At 39.6% G+C, this 21,653-nt stretch overlaps 1 protein-coding gene across 1 annotated transcript in view; it reads right to left on the bottom strand.

Annotated features, from left to right (window-relative positions):
• The window catches only part of LOC105453867 (hemicentin-2-like), a 120,598-nt gene that overhangs the window by 82,745 nt on the left and 16,200 nt on the right, over nucleotides 1–21,653 (bottom strand). Inside the window, exon 3 of the mRNA XM_011696135.1 lies at nucleotides 10,841–10,960. The gene's annotated coding sequence lies outside the window, so the exon portion shown is untranslated. The remainder of the gene's footprint in view (nucleotides 1–10,840; nucleotides 10,961–21,653) is intronic.

Below are 21,653 nucleotides of genomic sequence, written 5' to 3'. Positions count from 1 at the left end.
CTCTCTCTCTCTCTCTCTCTCTCTCTCTCTCTCCCGCGTACGCGCGCAGCGGCGGAAGTGTGCGAGCGCGCCTATAAAACATGCGGGGCGTTCATTAACGCCCGGCGCGGCGATCCCGTCGAGAAAGCGTTAGGTATATGTATTTAAAATGTACGATATTAAAGGTGACGTGCACCGTCTTCGAGGCTTCAATCGGGGATAAATGCAGCGGGCGCTGTAAAACGGCATTACTTGACGACAGGGACTTGGACTATGGCTATCGCGGCTATATACGTGATGGCGGGGGTCCCGAAGTTTTGATGAAACTCGTAACCGCATTGGCAAAGGACCCTTTGAAGCTCAGAGAGGACATCGTCACTCGAAACTGCAACGTTGGCTTGATCGATGAAAGGCTAAACGCGCGGGCGAGACATTAATGCAGTATATGCAAGCGAGCGTGCAGGAGATATTCAGAGCTTTACAACGCGCCTGTCCTAACGACGTAACCACGCTCGTTTCTTTCCTTTCCTTCTTTTTTTTCCTGACTCCGTTCCCTCTTTTCCTTTATCTTCTCGTTCTCCTTTTTCATGTTTTAAAGCGGCGCATCACGGCACGACCCGGGACGTTAAGCCAGGAACGCGCGAGTGACCGCGCCGATGAAAATAGCAACGTTTAGTATGCAAATGTCTAATTTCCTAAAATAGATCGCGCCCTCGTCGTATATCGCACGATTGCATCTTTCATGAAAAGGACGAACTTTTAATGGCGTTTCCGTATTCCAACTTGCACTGATAACTGGACGGTATTTGGTAGAACAAACATACGCTATTTTATAATAGTATTGAAAGTAGAATATTTTTTTAATAATATCAATAAATTCTGTTACGTGTGAATCAATAATCTATAAGGTCAAATAAACAGTAACAATATAACAATAAAAATATTACAAACGTTAAAATAAATCATATTTGTTAGTTTCCATTTTAAAAGTTTTTATATAGAGAAAAAAGAACGTCTATATAATGCGTGTGACGTACAATGAATTTTTAATATAACTAAAACATTCGGGAGTCATATATAGATATCTATTATAAATGTAAATGTATATTTACCGTGGTACAAATTTTTTATAAATTTTTTATATAAATTGTAGAAAAAGAACATTAACTTTGTAGTAATCAATAGATATGTCATTTTTTGTTATATAAAGCTATAAATTTTAAAAATAAACAAAAATATTATTAATTTCTTACACATATGCATATATGTGTACAAACATGTACATTTCGGACGTATAAAGTTATTCTCCATTAAAAATGAATGCTTGGCAAATTGAAAATCACCCCACCATCCAATTGAAAACATTCCAATTTATTGAGCAGCAATAGATGACATTTCGTCACGATCGTTTTTTTTTTGCGGATACAGCCAGTTTCAAGCGTGCATGCAAAAAATTTCAATATTATAAAACATCGTTACACAAGTTTACTATTGAGCCAAGGCAAATCCATCAAACGTAACTTTATCAAAGCAGTTCCATCTTTAAACCTCATTTCGAAGTGGGGATTTCCGCTTCAAATGGTTTTCCAATATTTTCATTTTTGAAGAATCCCGCTCGCTTTCGTAGTCGCGGTATTTTAAGATGAAATCTCGCGCGGAGAACCGACAGATGCACTCCCCCGATTTTAGAACAATAGAGTCAACACTACTTATTATACTAGAAACGGACAGAGTATTCTTTTTAATTTTTCTCCCTTCAAAGTGAAAGTGTCATAAAAAGTCATTATATGTAATAACATATAAACATTATCGATTTAAGCAAACGAAGAAGATTCAAACTGCTTCAAATTTAATTTTAAACTAAAAAATGTATTTTTAACACCTATGAGCGAGATCGACTGGCTATTTTATTTCCCGTCAAATTTGCTTTAGAAAAGTTCTTCGACGTTATTCTCCGTATTATACGAATAAGTATACTATTTATGTTAGTTGCAATGCTATGAACGCGAACGTACTAAGCTCCTCCATGCTCTTGAGAAAGCACTTAAATATTACGAGAGATTATTCGAGAATGTATTACACTCCGGATGTTACTCCATCCAGTTTGGATGGTTCAGCCTTCGAGAATTGCGTATGCATTTAATTATGTACTCTCGCTCCTCCGGACTTTTGCCTGGTTAGGTTGGATGCGCGTGGAGAGGGTCGGGAGGAAAAAATCTTTTCCCGTCTGCTCATCCGACATTTTCGTTTCAGCGTTTCTCCGGCGTAGACCTGAAATCCGTCTCTCCGGCGCATTCGCGCGCTCGCCTCCTTCAACTTTCCGCATTACGTTTAACTCAAAATGCACCACTCATATCTAGCCGCCGCGCCGCCGCCGCGCCGCTCCTCTCCTCTCCTCTCCCCTCGAAGTTCGCGAACTTCGCGTAGTTTATACAAAGCCGCGAGCGATCAAAGTTTCAAGACCGGAGTCGCAGAAACGCGCGAGCGTCTCCCCGCGCGCGTCGCGAGATTTCCATTCCGATAAATTGCCGCCGACGCGTCCAGCGTTCTTTGCCGCCGAGGCTCCTCGCGTCGCGGTGACGAGAGCGACGAAGAGGCGAGTTTGTCCTCCGCCGCACGCACGCATTTATATTCTACAATATGTATAATGCTGAAACGATGGCGTCTTCCAAACGAGGAATGCACCAAGAATTCCTGAAAACGGAGGAGACTCCTTCGAGAGAGAGATTTCGCGCGTCTGCGTAAATGGCTCCGACTCTTACACCCCTCTCTCACTCTCTTTCTCTCTCTCTCTCTCTCTCTCTCTCTCTCTCTTTCTCGCACACCGACAGCCTCGTCGGCGCATGAGGGGCACGAATTTATGCGGTAACACAACCACAGAAGGATACCCCGCTAAGGAATCCTGTCTTGGAATTCGCTCCGAAACGGGAACCGCTCCTAATTTCATCCACTGCCGAAATAATGGCGCCGTGGGTCGTTCTCATTCTGTCGTGTTACAAGAACATGCTCGCATTTTCGCACAGTGATTCTCATGTAAACGCATAATTACTGTGTATTCAAGAAGAATACAAATAATATTTTTCTATCCCGCGCTATAATTATTGTTTGAAATTAAACATATTAACAGAAATAAAATTATTTTATTATTTCTGCAAATTTATGATTTATTAAACGTGAAATATTAAAACGTTGAATTATTAAACATTTATGATTCTAAATTAAACTCTGTCAGAATAAAATTGTTAACACAAATATAACAATCACTCATTTCTTCTAGAATGCTATAAAGGCTTCTTTAAAATAATTTTTTTTTAAATTTGACCAAAATGTGAAAGAACTCTACAAATTTGCCTATTCCCTAAAGCCATGTAAAATGTTAATATTGGTCCTTACTGGTCCCTACAGCTATTTCTTTTGCAATCGAAGAATCGGTCACCGCATAACACGACTTTTTAAATCGCAAGTTCTCCGCGAGTTTCTACAAAGGCTAAAATCGGAGAGCCAAACGACATGGTTCAGAATCCGGGACGTATAAGTAAGCCAGATTCGATCTTCGGCTACTCGAGATCTCTCGAGTTAGAGCCGGCTCCGGAAGCCGCCACGCAATAATAGACTTTATCCATGTTTCAAGCAGTATAACGCCGTAACGTAAACGGCAAATGGACAGGTAGGACGGCGGCGCGGGCGGTGGAGTTGCCGGGACTCTCGTCCGAAGTTTGAGAAGCGAACTTTCTCCCGCTTAAGCGCGCCGCGCGCGCGCGCCCGCGCCCCTCTTGTGATCGTTAAATCGCACCGCCCGCGCCGCCGCGCGTACCCGCTCGTATTTCCAGAAGCGGGAACCCGTAACTGTATCGGGGATTTACAGAATCTATCGCTACGTGCGTCACGCTACGCCCCGGTACGAGGAATTCTTTCCCCGCCACGTTTCCTGCGCTCTCGATGTGTATACGAAGGCGATAAAGTTTTTAAGGGTGACTTTAAAGTCTAGCTCGCGTAGTTATTCCGGCTCCCGAGCTTACGAAACCGCAACGATGAACTGCCATCCGTTGGTAAAAAAAAAAATAAAAAATAAACATGTCAAGGACGAAAAAAATTTGAGGGCTAATAATTTCTTCCTGAAAGCGTATTAAAAATTTCTAAAGGCAAAATTCATGTGTTTATTTTGACTCAAGTCAAATTATCGAAATTAATATAAATTATAACGCATATATGTTTTAATAATGTACCCATTCTATTGCTTATGTATATATTAATATTTAATAATAATAAAAAATAAGGAATTTAATAATATAATATTTATAATACTAAATATTAAATATTAAATCTATATAGAGAGATTTAATATTTAAATAATTGATGAATCACGCGTTCTAATTGCAAATATCATTTTAACTATATTGTACTCCTCAAAGCACGTGTGTGGAAGTAGTATTACCATACGATTACTCAGACATCCATTCGCAATAATGGCAACCCTAAAGTAAATCGTTTTAATTTTCCGTATATTAATTATTGAGGATGAATATTCCTGCCGTATGAAAGCGAACATCCACAGACATGGAACGTCTAGACTCGCAATTATGCAAATAAAATTGGCATAGCTAAAAGAATTATTAACAGCGAACACTTTTTAGTCCGTTTCTGCCTCGACTCGTCGCGCGACAAAGTGCGCCGTAACGAACGCAAGTGTAGCGGCATTTAATATCAATGAAGTCCTTTCAGTGTCGCAAATTCTGAAAGTGCGCCGACACTAACGCAACCGCGAAAAATCGCGCCTGCATTTCCATTGTTTCCCCCCCCCCCCTCTCCCTCGCGAGTCGCGAGGATTTACACGTCGCGCCGTCCTCCGGCCGGCAGGAAAACACGCCATATAGCCTTAACGGTGGCGCCGCGCCAACGCAATTAATAATCCCCTCGTTAATGCGGATTAAATATATCACGTTGTAAATTATGAAGGGCGCGGCGAAAGGGAAGAGAGCGACGATCGACGCGAACGTTTCTCGCGCCGCATGCGTGCATGTAACGTCGATATAACAAATCAAAATGGATCTACGCGCGGGAACAGCGCTTCGCTGTCTCGCGAAAGGGATGTAAACACCGTCTAAATGGGATTTGAATAATTTTTGTCCCTTATCATGGGCGCGGCCGGGAAATATCGGTGGATATCGGCGACGGCGGTTTCGCCGCAAGATGATAAATTATTCTTCGGAATATCGAGCGGCCTCGATAGCATCCTATTGTACCGCATGACAATCGCGCCAGAAATTCTCCCCATTACTCGAAATCATCTCTTAATCGTTTACACGGGGGATTGCTCTTTTTTTTTGCACGCGCACAAAGATACAGTCGAAATTGTACGCGTCAGAGATAAATTGCGATGGAAATACGTGAACGTGTAACATTACAGTCCTTTTTTTTATAGAACAATTAATGTAACCATTTCGCCACAATAAGATGAATTTAAAGTAACAGTATATTACAGGGCTAGATGTACATAAATATTTACATATTTTATTGGAAATTTAGTCAAAACATAATTGAGATTTAAGCGGTGAAATATTGTTACGTTATTGTTATGTTGCGATCAAACGTTTTTTTTTAATCAAAATTTTAAAGAGGTATTCTCATGGCGGTCTAAAACACATTTACCTGTGTACACATACAGGTGAGATTTTCGGAACGGACCACGTCGACCGCGATACGGTGGTTTGCAAAAGGCGATTTAATCAAGCCCTCACATGGCTATACGTTATACATATGAGTGCCTGGATAATAATAATAACGGATAGTGTAACTATTAATAAGGATGTTGTTAGCGGTTCTCCGCACGGTAGTCTGTCGATATGTAATTAATCGTCAAAAATTTTGAATTCAACTTCGAGTTTAACAAGTAATTTTCACCATCCAATATAACGGCAGGTATTTCCGCGAATTCATTTACGAATGTATGCTTATTGAAAAGATATGAGTAAAAAATATCGATTACGACCGTTGGCTAAATTAATTACTAACACCACTCATCTGTGTTTAGCAAATTGAAATTCATCTGAGTAAAAGAAAAACGCCAAATACGACTAGATATTGATTGCCCATTAATATTTTTAATTTTTTTAAATTTTAGTTACAGTTAACTGCGCGCTGATTATTGTCGGTCTTTTAAAACGCAATCATAACTTAAAACTGAAATAATATCATATATTAAATTAATGTTCAATTCGATGCTACAAGCATTATAAACACTAAAAGATACTACATATATAATCGGCGCACAATTTAATGTATCAGAAATTATTTAAAAATTAAAAATATTAATATGCAATCAATATTTAGCCTCGGCCATATTTGGTGTTTTCTCTTACTTATTTCCTTCATACATCGTATAACGGCCTTATTAAAATTATTGAAATTTATCTATTATATTCTTCGTTACAACATAAAAATATTAGTTTTTTATGTGCAATAATTGTTATCTCAATTCGTTATAATGTAGCAATATTTTATGCGATAATAAAATTAATAATATATTGTTATCCGTTATTACACACGTGATCAATTAGAAAATATACTATTATTCATGTTTCAAGATGTATAATTATCTATTATGTGTGTAAATACAAAATATATAATTTAATAAACAAACAAAAATTAGGATTAGGCCAAACTAACTTTCTTAAAACGAGGATATAACAGTGTTTATTAATATAATAAAATTAAATAGATTGACGCTATACGTGTATGTTTCAACTTAACCTAGTCTTCTTCAGTCACGTTCGGATTAATAAATTAGCGAGACTAAGTTAAGTTAAAACATGTACCACATATAGTGTCAATCTATTTAATTTTTACTGATAATTTTATTATACTAATAAATGCTGTCATCCTCATTTAAAAAAAGCTCGTTAGTTTTGCCTAATCCTAATTTTTGTTTGTTTTTTACGAACAAGCTGGTTTTAATGTTTGTTTATAATTTAATATATTATTCAAAAAAATAAATATCAAATTCTAACTAATATCATTATGTTACAAACACATATTAATCAATGTCCTACCGTAATAAAAGATATTAAACTTTGTATTGAGGATAGATATAATATTCTTTTTGTCCGAAAAAACCGGGTCACAATAGATTTTCAAAGTCACTTTCATAAGATGGCGAAGGGACATTCTATGCAGCGCGCGTAATAGACTTTTTTATTCGCGCAAGCCATTTTTATCGCGCATATAAGTTTATTTAATACAGGACATTAGCTTGATGCCACGGTACACTGTGCACGGTATCATGGACAGAAGGCTGTGATTGCTCATAACAACGTGAAAGACTTGTTTTCCGTTTATGAAGCGCTTCACCCCTTTCGCAAAAAAAAGACGTTGGATTTACATGATAACCTTGATTTATCTCGTCGGAAATAGAGGCAGCAATCACGGCTACGCTCTTATCGGCGAAGCAAATTACTGCTGCGACGCAGTTGTTATAGCGTACCTAATTATGCAGCGTAATTAGCTCTACGCGAATCAATTACTATCCACGATGGGAAAGTCCCGCATAGTAATTCATTCTGCACGCTCATCTGCGCGACGTTACTGCGCTATTCTGCGAAACCGCGAAATACTATCCACATACACATTGTTATTGTTTTCAATGATCTAATTTGTCGTTAGGTATTTTAAAAAATTCTTATATATATCCCACCATTTATAAGTGTAATACAATTTATGCATTTATACAATTTACAATTTTACGATAACAAATTATAATAAATATTTTTATATGTAATATTAATTTTTTTATATAATTTATTGTTATTGTAAAGTATATATATTTGTAATATAATACATACATACATATATAATTATATGTATATTTTAAATATATTATTAAACTTTTTTAAACATTTTCTACTGCTTTTCCAATCATCCATCATCTGATATAAGAAAATAAGAATATTTTTAATGCCTGCAAAATAATAAGAGATATTGAAAAACTGAAATACAATCATGAAACTAATTGTCCGGACAACCAAAAAATTCCGAGTGTTAAAAATTGTGATTCCACGCACGTATTATAGCACTGTTAATTTCATAATTACTTGTCTAAATGCATATAAATACAACATCCAATATAACCTGAACAGTAGTTTGAAGAAATCATCGGTATATTAATGCGCTCCGGATAATTAGTTTCGTGACTGTAAGTCAGATCAAATGTTAATGTCAAATGTTGACATTTTAACATTTTAGCAATATCGAAAATAGTAACATACTGAATAGTGTCTGAATTATCGAATGCCTTGGAATACGTGTTTTGAAAATAAGGCACGTTTCATCAACCTAAATTTGTCGCTTATGCCAAGCTTAATTAATAGCTAACCGCAATGTGTCGCCTTTTTGCTCGTATATGTAGATATACGTTGAAACCGCTGAGCGCAGAACTCACTAATGTGTCATTACGAGAGATTCTTTTTTCTCGCTCGCTTAATGGGAACTGTGACATCAACTGTATATCATTTTTATGAAACATTTCGGAAAAAAAATAATAAAAAACTCAATAGAAATGACTATATAAAAACATAATAGGCAGTTTAATAATTACACAACTAATTAATATCTAATAGCTCAGTTTATAAACTCGTGCATATCTTTGAAAAATTTTGAAAAAGAAAGATATGCTTTATAAAACGCTATTGACTTCTTCTTTTTTAATACAAACAAAGGTATTTCTTTTAGAGATTTAATTTTAGAAAGAAATTTAATTCTTGCGTGTCAAAATTTATCCTGGCATTATATTGCATCTATGTTCTCTTCGCTAAAGGAAAAATGCAACTAATAAAACTAAACCTGTGCCATCTATATTCTCTTTTAAATTTACGTCCCTTTTATTTCTTGAAAACAATATTGATTTTTTATCAATTTAACTCTGTGATGTTCGCAAAAAGCTTGTCAAATATTGTCCTATTAAGCGAGTGACTAAAAAAATAACATGCAACGAACCTCAAACGAATTTTTAATAAGTAAATAAATTTCTAGTCTGGCGAATGAGTCGTAAAGTTGCCGAACAAAACTCCATAACGGAATATTCGTCGGGATAGAAAGCGGAGAGGAGGCTTTTTTTAGGCTGTTGCTCGGCTAAAACGAAAGTTTCGCAATTGGCTCGAGTGCCATTCGTATGTTAATTCGATTGAAGTTTCGGTTAGCGTTGCTCCTGCCTCCAGCCAAGTCCGGCCCGAGCGCATTAATATCCCCTCGCGTTTTCGCGTGGTGCCCAAACCACTCCTCGCTCTATTCGTAAGACTTTTTTCTCTCTTCTTCCACACTCGATTCCCCTCTCCCCTTATCTCGTCACGATCTCCGGCAATTCGTTTCAAACTCCCGTTACCTGCTCCCGTTATCTGTATCGCAACCCGTTGTGTTTTACAACGTTAGCATCATCTAGATACTTTTCGTGTAAGCCCGTTCTGTCTCGAGCATGAATTATATTTCGCCTCCGAGAGAGTAGCGCTAATGAACCACGATAAATTACTTTTATGTTTCCACACGTCAATTCACTATCACTTTGTGCCATAAAAGTTATCCGATCGTACCGGCAGATAATTACTAATTGTTCGTAAAAAATGATCACTTTTCGAGGGATGTAGAGCGGCTCGCGCTCCCTGTACCTTGCTCGTTCGAGTGTTGTGCGAATGACAATACGGCTCAGATATGCAGGGTCACAAAAAACAAATAACATTTCGCGCTAACTTTTTTTTTCCGAAATATTTGATATTTTATAAAATAACTCTACGTTTAATATTCCTTACATTACAAATAAGTTTCGATATGGACTATTATCGTGCATAATGGTTAACGTCCATTTGAAGAATAAAGTTTGCCTTCTTTTGTTCAAGAAAGTAATTATGTAGAGAAGCTCTACGGAATTCGTGACTATTTTATCAAGAGTAACGTCTCGCCGCTGCTTCTAATTGCAGCAGTCGCCTAATCGTTAAATGAAGAGAATACTTTACAGAACTGCATTCCCCTCCCTCGTCTCTTTCCCTCTCTTTCTCATACTTCAAATATAATAATAAATTAAAAATACGTTAAATTATAAACTTCAAATTAAAGAGTACAGTAATATTAGGGAAACGATATAAAAAGACCACAAAAAAAAGTCTCCTTTCTGTGTCTCTTCCTTCAAATATAGCACATTAAAAATACGTTACTGTGTAAAAATACGTTATACTGTGAAACTTTAAATTAAAGAATACATTCACATTAAACATTAAAAAAAATACGTAAAAGATTGAACGGAACAGATCAAAATTAATGACAGAGATTAAAATAAATGTCTTGAACAATGCAGACAAAATTGAGGCCATTCCCGCGATTGTAATCGTATTTAAAAAGTGAAATCGTATTTGAAATTTCTTTCCATTCTTGAGCGCGGAAGTTTATGTTTTAATCTATGTCATAATTCCGACAATCCGAGAGGATTATTAAGTTAGCGCCTGCCAATGGAAAATCACCATGAATTAAGAGGTTTTATCGACGGAAAGGAAACTTTTCCAATAACCAGCGCGCCGGCCGCACCGGCTCGAACTTCCGCGGAAGGACGACATGCGTACGAAACGTTTCGTTACGGGCCCCTCCATCTTTATTACCGCAACATTGTATATTTCGAGTGTGTTTCACCGCCCTCGTTATACTCCGTATAACGGCGAATCGGCAAAATCCACTCGATCACACTTCCGCACTCGCGAGGAGTTCCCGCGAGGGGGTGGAAAACTTTTCCAATAAGTTTCGTCACGCGATATCGAGCTTACAGAAACCGTGGGAACATAAAATCTCAAAGAGTGGCCGTGAGTGAGTCCCCCCCCCTCACACTTACCACTTGCGTGCTGGTAAATCTTCACGGGTCCAGTCCCGGCATCATCATCATCATTATCCATTGAAGCCGAAGGATTATCGCGCTCTCCAAATGCGATTCTCGCGTCTCTCCATTCCGGACCTGCAAAAAAAAGGTTAGGTTAGGTTATTAAACCGCTACATTAAAGGGCATTTTTTAACGTTCTCTCTAAATAGGATAGTCGCGTTGCGTTAAAATTTTATAATTTTTACAATTATTTATAATTAATGTAGATTTTGCATCACTCTTAAATACTCTTCGACAATACATCTCTTCGATAAAAATCGATAAGGCGTCTCCATTCTATTTATATTTAAATTTTAATCAATCGTGAAAGCTCTCTTGTTAGTTAAGGGAAATAACGAGTATATATACGGGAGGCACTGCTTTCGCGCAGCTATACTCCCGCGTTGAAATTATTTACGCTCCACGATATCGCAAGTTTACGCGTTCAAGTTTATGCATCAATAACGAATCGTCAACTTCGCGACAGCAACGCGGCGAGAAATAAAGAGCCATCCAGTGTGAAGCGTCGTCGATGGAGGTAAGACTCATTTCGCCGGAAAACGCAAACTTTCCTCCTCCGGCAAGCGCGCGAGGAGGTGGTTACCTAAAGTAAAGTTCCCGTGAATTTCTCGTCGCTCGACGAGACGACGAGACAAAGCGTCCAATAATGACTCACTTTGACTGCAAGTATGTCGCACATCGGGACACAACTCGCGTCTCTCGCAGTTAAGCAGTTGCCTCGTTTGCAACGCCGCCCGCCGCGCCGTTCGGACGCGACGTGCGCCCTCGATCGATCCTCCTTTGAGCGAGCACCCGTAAGACGTATGGCATACCGTAAATCATTGGAGCTAATGCAACATCCGGAAGTATCGTTACGGTATAGCGCTGACTCGGCAACTGCTAACGAGCAGCAGTAATAAAAATAACGCCTGAATATTCTTGGCGCGTGTTGATTATGATATATAATGAAAAAAAAAAAAAAAAATGTACGATGAGAATGCAATTTCTGCATTAATATCATAGATATATTTACTATCTTTTTTTATATATTTTTTTAAATATAATCTTATGAAGTATATATCTTCAAAGGCACGCTATTGAATTTTTATCACTAACACAATCCGATCCATCTTATTTCTTCTAATTAATAAGAGGACGCGAACTGTGAAATCTCTTGAATAACACTTGACGAGATATCCTAAATTATCGTATACGCATAGTATATTCATAGATTTGAGTATCATATTTAATTTACGTGAGTAAATTCGAAGCTGTTTGAAGGACCGTTAATAAGCGGGAATTAAATAAACAAAATTAATAGAGAGAGCATTAATTAATTACATAAATCACAGGCGTGATATCAAGAGCTCGGCAATCTCGCGATGGATGTCGAAGGGACCATTACACCCGAGGCTATTTACGCGAAGTGAAGCGAATATTTCAGCGCGACGACGATTTATCGTAAATCCGCGTATATTTGTATACCTCTCAGTCAGTATGTAAACAATACGATTTCGGTATTGTTGCACCGATACGAACAATAACATTTCTTACACCTATTGCCGCTGATGCATTCGCTGCGCGAGTGTCAGGTGTTACCGTTTACGTGTGCCGGTTATACTGCCGATCGTTAAAACACTGTCGGCGACGACCCTCTCGCTCGGGTAAAATCCACTTCCGGATTTAGTGCGGGAGGCTTCCTGCTATCCTGAAACGATCGATTAGACCAAGTTACATCGCGTATTTAGAAATCAAATTATTTCGCCCGACGCTGCTATCGACAGAGCAGAGACACACAGAGTTCGAATTACATTAAAATTATCTGGAAGTAGACGATAAAGCGATTAATGAGCTAAATAATTGGATACGAATTAAATTCCGTGCGAGAGGAATGCTATCGACATGTGTTGCTATGTTATATATTAACGCAGGATACTCGCCTATAACGTCGGTGTTCTTAACCGTTACATTTCGGAGATATTTCTCGCAAGGCGAACTTCTTTAATTTCCTCAATTCTTTACTGCATAAGTAAAAGGGAACACGCGCGTAAAAAAAAAACGAGAAATATTTGAAGGGCTTGCTGCAGGCGAGTGGCAACACAGGGGCAGCTACACAACTCACGTTTTATAACATTCTATAAAAACGGAGAGAAAATGAACTCCCTAAAGTTCATCTCTTTAACTTTAGAGCTCATTTCCCGCGTTGTTACAAAATGTGAGTTAGCCCACGGTTGCAGAGCGAGGCCCTTCATTTAATCTTTTATTGCCCCCAGTTATTGCGACTGGCAACGCGAGACTCTCGGCGCGAGGCACGGCTTCGAAGTGAGGAGACAGCGCCGATCGTACCATCCGTACGCAAGCCGGTAGATGTAGATATCATCAAAGTGGGAAGCGTGGGAGCTATCGGAATTATCGCGTGCATACGTGCACGCGTTCCCATACTGCGGAACGCGCGAGCATGTGCACGCACGCGGAGCGGCGCCGGTACATTAGCAGTCACTGATGTATGCCGCAGCATGCACGCTGGATTAGATCCAACGTGGTTCGGCACATCGGTCATATATAACCGTCCTTCCCCGTAGTTTCGTACTCAGCGTTGTTGGCAATGACTTACCCAAGTTGGCGAACTCCGATCTCGCCGAAAATAGCTAGCCTGTATATGCACCGAATAATCGAGCGCGAGAATTAAGATAATTTATCAGCATTTTATTAATTAACGTAAGATATTGATCGATCCATCGCGCCAAGGATCGCGGTCGTAGCGAATGATCGACTCGAATCTAATGATTCTCGTATCTTCATCTCATGAAATTAGAATTCACATTTGGCTTTTTATCGCTGACCAACAGCAGCGGTCTTCGTTATACGCGGTACGATAATTTTAAACACGACCATCCGCATTTTCGGCTTCGTTAAAACGAGCGTGGTTGTTATACCGAGGTGCAGCGAGTTTGACAAATCAGTCACCCGTGGAATGTGACGTGGAACGAAACGTAATGGCGTCGCAGAAATCCGCGCGCCCGTGAACGGACGCGCACCCCGTCTTTCGTTGTGTTCGTGCCGTCCGCTCCGGCAGATTTGCATTTACGTACCTAGCCATTTGCATCTCGTCCAAAGAGCCGCGGCGGTGAGAAGTGTCCGCACTTATGGAAATTCAAAGGAATATGATGTACGCGCGATGCCACCTCATGAGGATGGTAATGGATTTTACACCGCAATCCAAAGACGATTCCGAAATCCGCCGGGAGATAGAGATAGATATAGATAGATAGAGAAAAAGATAGATAGATAGATAGATAAAGAGAGAGAGAGAGAGAGAGAGAGAGAGAGAGAGAGAGAGAGAGCTTTCAAAGTCACTTTCAGCAAAACTGATAGCGACATTTTCCTCGATATACCTCTGTACGTTGACGTATGCATCGACGCGGCAGTTTGGAATACATCAAAGTAGCTTTTTCATTTGTACACGCCAGCGCGTCGAACCACCGTAATTCGCGTAATGACGTCTCTTTTCGCGGAAATAACATTTTTGCGTTATCCTATATTAGTAAAAAAAAAAAAAAAAATTGTACCTTCTTTGAATTTTTTAAATCGAAAAATTCAGCACGCTTGAACTTTGTAAATCTTAGAGTAGCAAATCGAGAAGTTTTAGAATCATTCAACGTTAAAGACAGTTATCATCGTTACCACTCAATATTTCATCTTACTTTAAAATTTAATACTTTCGATCTTACTCTGAATATTTCGAGGGTGCTTCCACCAACGTTGGTTAACTTTAACCAATTAGAACTCAGCTTTAACTTGCATATTTAACTAGGAACTAAAACTGTAAGGGGACACTAAATTAGTTAAACTAAGTTTAATCCAAGCTGATAAAAATATCATGTTACGATACGCAGTTAATCTTACATCACTTCACAGTTTCCTCACAAATTTACCGAAGTCAAATAGTTTCAAACAACGTGGTTTATCTATTAAAGGGGCTGCTCACAAGCTTTTGCAAAATCAGATGTTAGATCAGAGAAATTAGCGGTGTACACGTCAATAACTCTCGTCAAGCCCACTCGCAGACGGGGAGCGCGTGAGGCCACTTAAAGCCTCCAGAAAAAGACCTCGCAGGAAGCGTCTGTCGCGACTCCGTCAAACGGATCCCTTTGTCGCGTCGCGCCCCGCGGCATCGTAGTGCTACACCAGGGGAGAGGGAGATCAACGAGCGGCACGACAAAAAATGCTCTTTCCGTGGCGCAGACAGGGGTGAAATCAGACCGAGCGAGGTGGCCACCCTCGCGCCCACCCTCGGCGCGCGAGAAGTAATTTGTAGGATCTCGTCCGCCCTTTTTCCACGCCTGTCCCCCCCTCCCCCTCGCCTTTTTTGCGGCATTATATTCAGCGTCGCCGAGGGTGACGTCTAATCTTGACAGACGGCGTGACGCGCCGCCCGCGCCGTGCTATCTTTAATATTTACACCGCCATCGCGGCCGAAAACGAGACGGGGGGACGTAACCGCGGTTATATTGCATTGATACGTGAACATTATCGTGCTACGCGTCCTGCATACATCGTGCAATATGTGCTTGAACGTGGTGAATTTCAGCGATATTCGGCCAGATCCGATAAACCTTCCCTCGTAAATCTAACTAGAGGAACGAAAAGGGGCGCGCATAATGATTACCGTAAAAACGTATTTTTTATATATAGAACGGCACGCGCAGAGTATCTTCATATCACGTATCTTAAAAAAAAAAAAAAAAACAGACAGTACCTAATGATGTCACATCTATATTTTAACGGACTCTGATTCATGGATACGATCACACGAATTATACGACATGCGCAATTAAAACTTTTTGAAATTATTTTGAGATCCGATGGTAAAACCGACGCGACAGATTTGTCATAATTATTCTATCGTGACTATTCGCGTTGACTTTCGCTTTGCTTTAAAAATGCCACCGACAGCCGAGAATTTCCGGATTGCGGCTGATACCGCGCGCGGAGCGACAAATATCCAAGAAAAATCCCGGAACGGAGCCGCGTGTACTTCCAAGCCGCGAATTTATCCTTGTCGCAATGTGTTAAGTTCGAACGTGAGTACTCCAAGATGATGCGAGGAGATGCGAGGCGATAGGGAAGAGATGGGACAGAATATAAAGCAGTGGCGCATAACCGCCAATCGTTCATTAGGGTCGCTCCAACGTGCTTGAAGCGCGTTGCATTTCTAATCCTCGTATTCTCGAATACAAAAGAAAAATACTAATTTGTTTCATCGATTACTTTGTCTTCAAATTTAGTTTCCGAACGTAGAAATAATTGATTACGCTAAAATTAAAGTTAAGCAAGCTCGACAAAATGCCCGAGTATCTTGACAGTTGAAACGCGATGGTCTAAATGATTGAACTTTCTTTTTATCGCTGAATTTACTCGAGATAGGTCATTTTGCACAAGTAGCTCGAGTGAGGGGCTCGAAAATGTGGCCGCGAGCTCTGCTCTGGGGAGGATTGCGCGTCACTGACGCCGAGGGCACGGAACCCGGGGTCGCTCGCGCGAGAAATAATAATGCAAATGAATAACGTCGCCGTGCCGGATGGTAATGCGATTTAACGTCCTCCCCATTCCGAAGGGACACGAAGGGCGGACTCCATCCTGTTCCAGCTTCTCTCTCTGTCTTTCTCTCTCTCCCCTCCATCTTCTCTCTTTCTCTTTCCCTACCCTTATCTCCCTATCTGTCTATTTATCTGTCTCTCTCTCGCGATTCGACTCGCACGTAGCAGATAATGGCACGTAGCCAGAACAATCGCCAGCCGCTAAATTTCAAGTCAACAAACACGGGCGCAATGCCAAGCGTTATCCTGCCAGTCGCCCCCGTAGCATATCCAGGAGAGACTTTTGCGTCCGCTGCGCCGCCAACGATTTCGTCGTCGTGAGATTTGTTACCCGAAAACGGCCAATCTCGGGAATTCTAATTATATTCATCGCCACTTAGCTTGCCCGTTCAAGCGAGAGAGTGCTCCTTGTGAATTACCCGCCCGGCTGTCTCGTTTCGATGTCTTGTTAACTCTCTACTATATGTAAGAGTATTGTTTTACTTTCATTTATACCTTCCTTTTATTACGAATTTTTTTATAAGAGAATCAAGCTCCTTCTAATTTGATCAATTGTCACTTCTTGTTGTTATTAACTATTAAATTGCTACGCAAGTTTTATATAATATATTTTTTAAAGTTTATTCTCTCTCTCTCTCTCTCTCTCTCTCTAATAATTAATTAAAATTTCCAGTTTCAAAAAATCTTATCTATATTAAAGCGGACTACAGTTTGGTAACGTGATTTATTCTTGATCAGCCTTCGCATTGTATTTTAAAGTTCAAATTTTATATGAATAACTTTCCTAAGTAACTTTACCTTGTTTACATGTGGTACATCTTGCCGTACAATTTTCGCTGAAAACTGTATCTGGATAATTGCATTAAGATTTACGAGCTCGCAGACTTTATACGCGCTACACCGGATTTTGATCGTTCATAAATCTAGCGCGGCATCGCGTATTCTACTTTAGCGTACGCTTACAAACGGTTCTGTCTCAGGTAAATGGACGTTCTCATCGTCGCAGGGCGATGTGCAGCAATATCGCCTCGCTCATATTTCTTTATTGCCGCCGCTACGCCAATAAGTCGCCGTGGATTACATTCGAGATATAAGAATATTGCAACTTAATTTCGAAATACCAAAGGAAAGAATAATAAACAAGGAATACAACGTGCATAGCGCAAACAATATAAATGAAAGCCGCATCTTTCCGCGTTTTGCGCCCGTGCGCCTATGGACAACGTTGCAATAACGAAGGCTCTCCACAATGCTTAATCGTCATTTTACTTTCGCAAAGAGAATTTCATATTGGAATTATATTCGTATAAAAGCGCAATCTATTTTGTGCTTTACGGAGAAATTAAATTTTCAAGTACAAATAAATACAAATCTTAATTCTTTCAACTAATTGAAATGTAGTTTTACGTTTTTAAAAAAAAATGCGATTTGTTTTATTTATCATAACGCAATTACAAAGAGACACGATGATCTGAGTCGAGATTTTTTTAGCGTGAATTTCATGAGGTCCTAAATAAAGTCCTATGAGCGAAAGGTGAATATTTAACGCGCCTTTCTCGGGATAGATGCACGCCATTTATGCGCGTCCATTTCGAGATAGCCTCTATGTTTTCCCTTTTTCTTGTATTAAAACTGCATCGAGCTGTTGCAGTATAAGCGCAGTTGAAGCGCAATGTTTCATTACGTAATACGACACACGTATACATTCTGGCCGTATCTCTTATTTAAGAATACTCGGCTCGCGAGACAATCTACAAGTGATGATCTAGCTGAAATTATAATTTACTGATATTTACAATTTAAAACTCCCAATAAAAAAATCGTCTAAATCAGCAACAGACGTGAATAGTCATTCAATTTTTATTAAATTTTTGTATTCAGTCATTAAATTTTTATCTTGATTCCTAGATAAATATTCTATTAAAAAGTAGATCAAAACACTCATTCTTTCATTTCGTTTTGCTTGAATTAATAATCGATCTTCGATAAATGTCTCAAAAATAAAAAGATATATATGTTTCAGCACTTAATAAATTTTTATCGATTTGACACACTAATTTCAGGCAGAAATACTGTGGCAATGAATAATATATTTTCAGAAAGATTATATTGCAAAATTATTGTAAAATCTTTCTGAAAATATTTCGTTTGATAATTTTTACTTTTCACTTCTATTTTTATTTTGTCAAACAATCTAGATGACACGTTCGCTTTCACACATAATTTTCAGAATTCAAAGCTATTTTTGCCGTGTCAACTTCGGGATGAAGCACAACCCATTTTATATATATGGATGCGCTATACATCATCCAGCGCGATACATAACTTATGAGGAAATAGAATTTCGCGTCTATTCCGCCTGGACAAAGGATATCTCTCCTCTGTATTTTTCGAAAGCTCAGATTCAAACTACGGCGACCCACCGCTCGCGCCCCGGATTCGACAAAACCAGCGGGTTTCCGCTTCCAAGAATTTCTGAACGAAACTATTTTATCTGTTCTACCACATTATACCGTCTGTTCTGACGTCCACAGATAAATAGCTCCCTTTAAATTCCCTATAGCAAATATACGAAACAATAAATTTATCTGCACCACAAAATCTTTACGTTTTCCCTCTAATATCTGTATTATTATACGAGATTTTAAAATATTGACGGTAGGAGCTAATAAAATTGGCGATTGCTGCACGACTATTTATGATGACAATATTAAATTAATGTCTAGATCTAATTAATGTCCAGAGTATAAATAGATAACGGAAACCTTCTGTCGTAGTTAATTTTAAACGGAATTGATTAAAATCAGTTAATAAAAACCATTAATATCGAGTTTAAATTTAATTTAAATAAAAAGTCAAAAATTATCCTTTTTCAATTCTTTTTCACGTGACATCTTTATAATACATATATATTTTTAGATATACATCATATTTGCAATTTTCTGATTATAAATGATTGGAAATATTGAAGTATATACTACGTTTCCTCCTTCCAGATATATCTACCGACCATTTTCTTTTAGTGGTCTCAATTATGTTTTACGAAAGATAAAATTATATGAGCACGCGACTTGGCTTACCGTATTGCAGCCAAGCAATACCATCCATGGGAAGAGACACATACTTCGATGCACGTAAGACGTCGGACAACATAAGAAAAGCAATAAGAGGGTATGAATGCGCAATACGTTATCCTAAAATTACGAGGTTCGTGGCTCGGTTAAATCGCCTCGATACAATTTGAAATTATGGCGACTTAGCTCCGCCGCACATGGATATATGTGTATACACACGTGTATGCTCCAGTTATTCCCTTTTTCTTCCCCCCCCCCCTCCAAAGAGGATAAGCTAGGACACCCAGCCTCTCTCTCCTTCCCACGCGAGACGGCGGTCCCCGTGCTCGGGAAAAGGGGGTTGATAGAGGTGGACGATGTGGGCTGGGCGTCAGCGGGAAGAAACTGGAAGTTAAAACGTCGGGCGTCGTAAATTCCGTCGCTCTAAGGCCGAGAAATCGAAAACTATTTCGCCACGCCCCATAGATTACATTGTGAAACTCAAAGCACACGCGAGAAAGGGACGGGAAAGGGTGGAAGAGGAGGAGAAACGGGACGGTGAGAGATCGAAGTTGGTGCTGCTTCCTCGAAGGTGGGAAACGAACGCAAATAAACGACCGTCCGGAAGTTATTGGTGGACGACCCTCCTCGACTCTACGGACGCGGTGCTGGGCGCGTTGTAGCGCCCGCGTCTAACTCGCAGTTTATTAAGTGCGACACTTCTTAGCTATTCGCGCGCGCGCCACTGCCGGACGGGCGAAACGCCGGAAGAGAGAGAGAGAGAGAGAGAGCTTTCTTTGGAAGTCGATGCATCACCGACACTGCGCGTGTCCCACTTTCCTGGAAGGAAAGCCGCCGGCATTCGAAAGCGCACGATTGACCCGCGACGAATCCCGGACCCGCTTGATTGTCGTAACGAAGTTCCGCTCGGCATTCATTCCGTTCGGGGGCGAGAGACGATTGAAAGCGCGGTACAATTTCCCATCGGTTCGACTCTCTCAACGCCGCAGAGACACGGAGCGAGAAATTTACGCGTGTTTTCTTTCATTCTCCTCTCCTTGTAGACGCTCAATTAAAAAAAAAAAAAAAAATGAAAAAAAAAATAGTTCGGTACGATAGAATGAATCGTAATCTCTCTGAATCACGACGTAAATAACAGATTGTCTGTACCATTTCTGATAACTTTTCGGTCACTGGTTTTTTCGTTATTAAGGTTTTCATTAATAATTCTCGTTAACACTGGCTTTCGGTCAGTAATCTCTGCTTTCGAATTTTGCAGTTGTACTGTTCTGTTTGTAACTCTATTTGTAACTCTGTCCTTTGAAAGATCAATATAATTACAAACACGACAATTCCACGACCAATCTGTCAGGTCAGTTCTTCCCGTTATTCCTCGCGCACGTCAACGTAACTATATCCTCGATAACGGATGCGAGGCGATAGCACGAATGAGAGGAAACTATCTGGGTTGGGAAATTTCATTTGTAATCTCCAACATACAACGCTTAAATAACGAAACAACTAACAAAGCCTCGCAGTCGGAGGGAGTTTTATCGCGATATACTGACAAGTGACATAGTTCACGAATTTACGGAGTTTCTAAATAACAAGTCACTCAAGCATTTCGGCACGAGGAAGAGAGAGTTCAAAGTTTCTCATGTCTAAAAATAAAAAAAAAACAGAATTGTATAAGGACGTAGAATCAATTAAGTACTTATTACTTTCATCGGGTAAAATGACGGAGAAGAGAAAGAAAAAAAAAGGAAGAAATATCGTTTCTATTTTTTATTATTCACTTATTATACCGCAAATGCTACATTTCTTTCATATTTCTTTATCAACTTCGTAACTCGTGAAGTATTGCACCCTTTAGTCACCCGTAGGCTTTTCTCTGTATACGTGAATTTATCGTTGGAGCCTTAAAGGCGATGTACGAATGTAACGTTTCGAGCGCGCGAAAATCCAATCCCGTTCTTCGCTTCCCCGTTTGCATGATGCAAACGAAAGCGCGTGCTGTTTGCTATGAAATCGGTACGGATATCGTTCGCGGGGGAACGTCGTAACGACCAAATGGCGCGATCGCTCAGATAGTATATAGATCGCGCGCGCACGAAAATGTTACGCCAGACCGACTGC

This window comes from Wasmannia auropunctata, unplaced genomic scaffold (genome assembly GCF_000956235.1).
Source record: "Wasmannia auropunctata unplaced genomic scaffold, wasmannia.A_1.0 LD335994.1, whole genome shotgun sequence".
Lineage (NCBI taxonomy): Eukaryota > Metazoa > Arthropoda > Insecta > Hymenoptera > Formicidae > Wasmannia > Wasmannia auropunctata.
The sequence above is the reverse complement of the archived record's forward strand: the minus strand, read 5'-3'. Positions and strand labels throughout refer to the sequence as shown.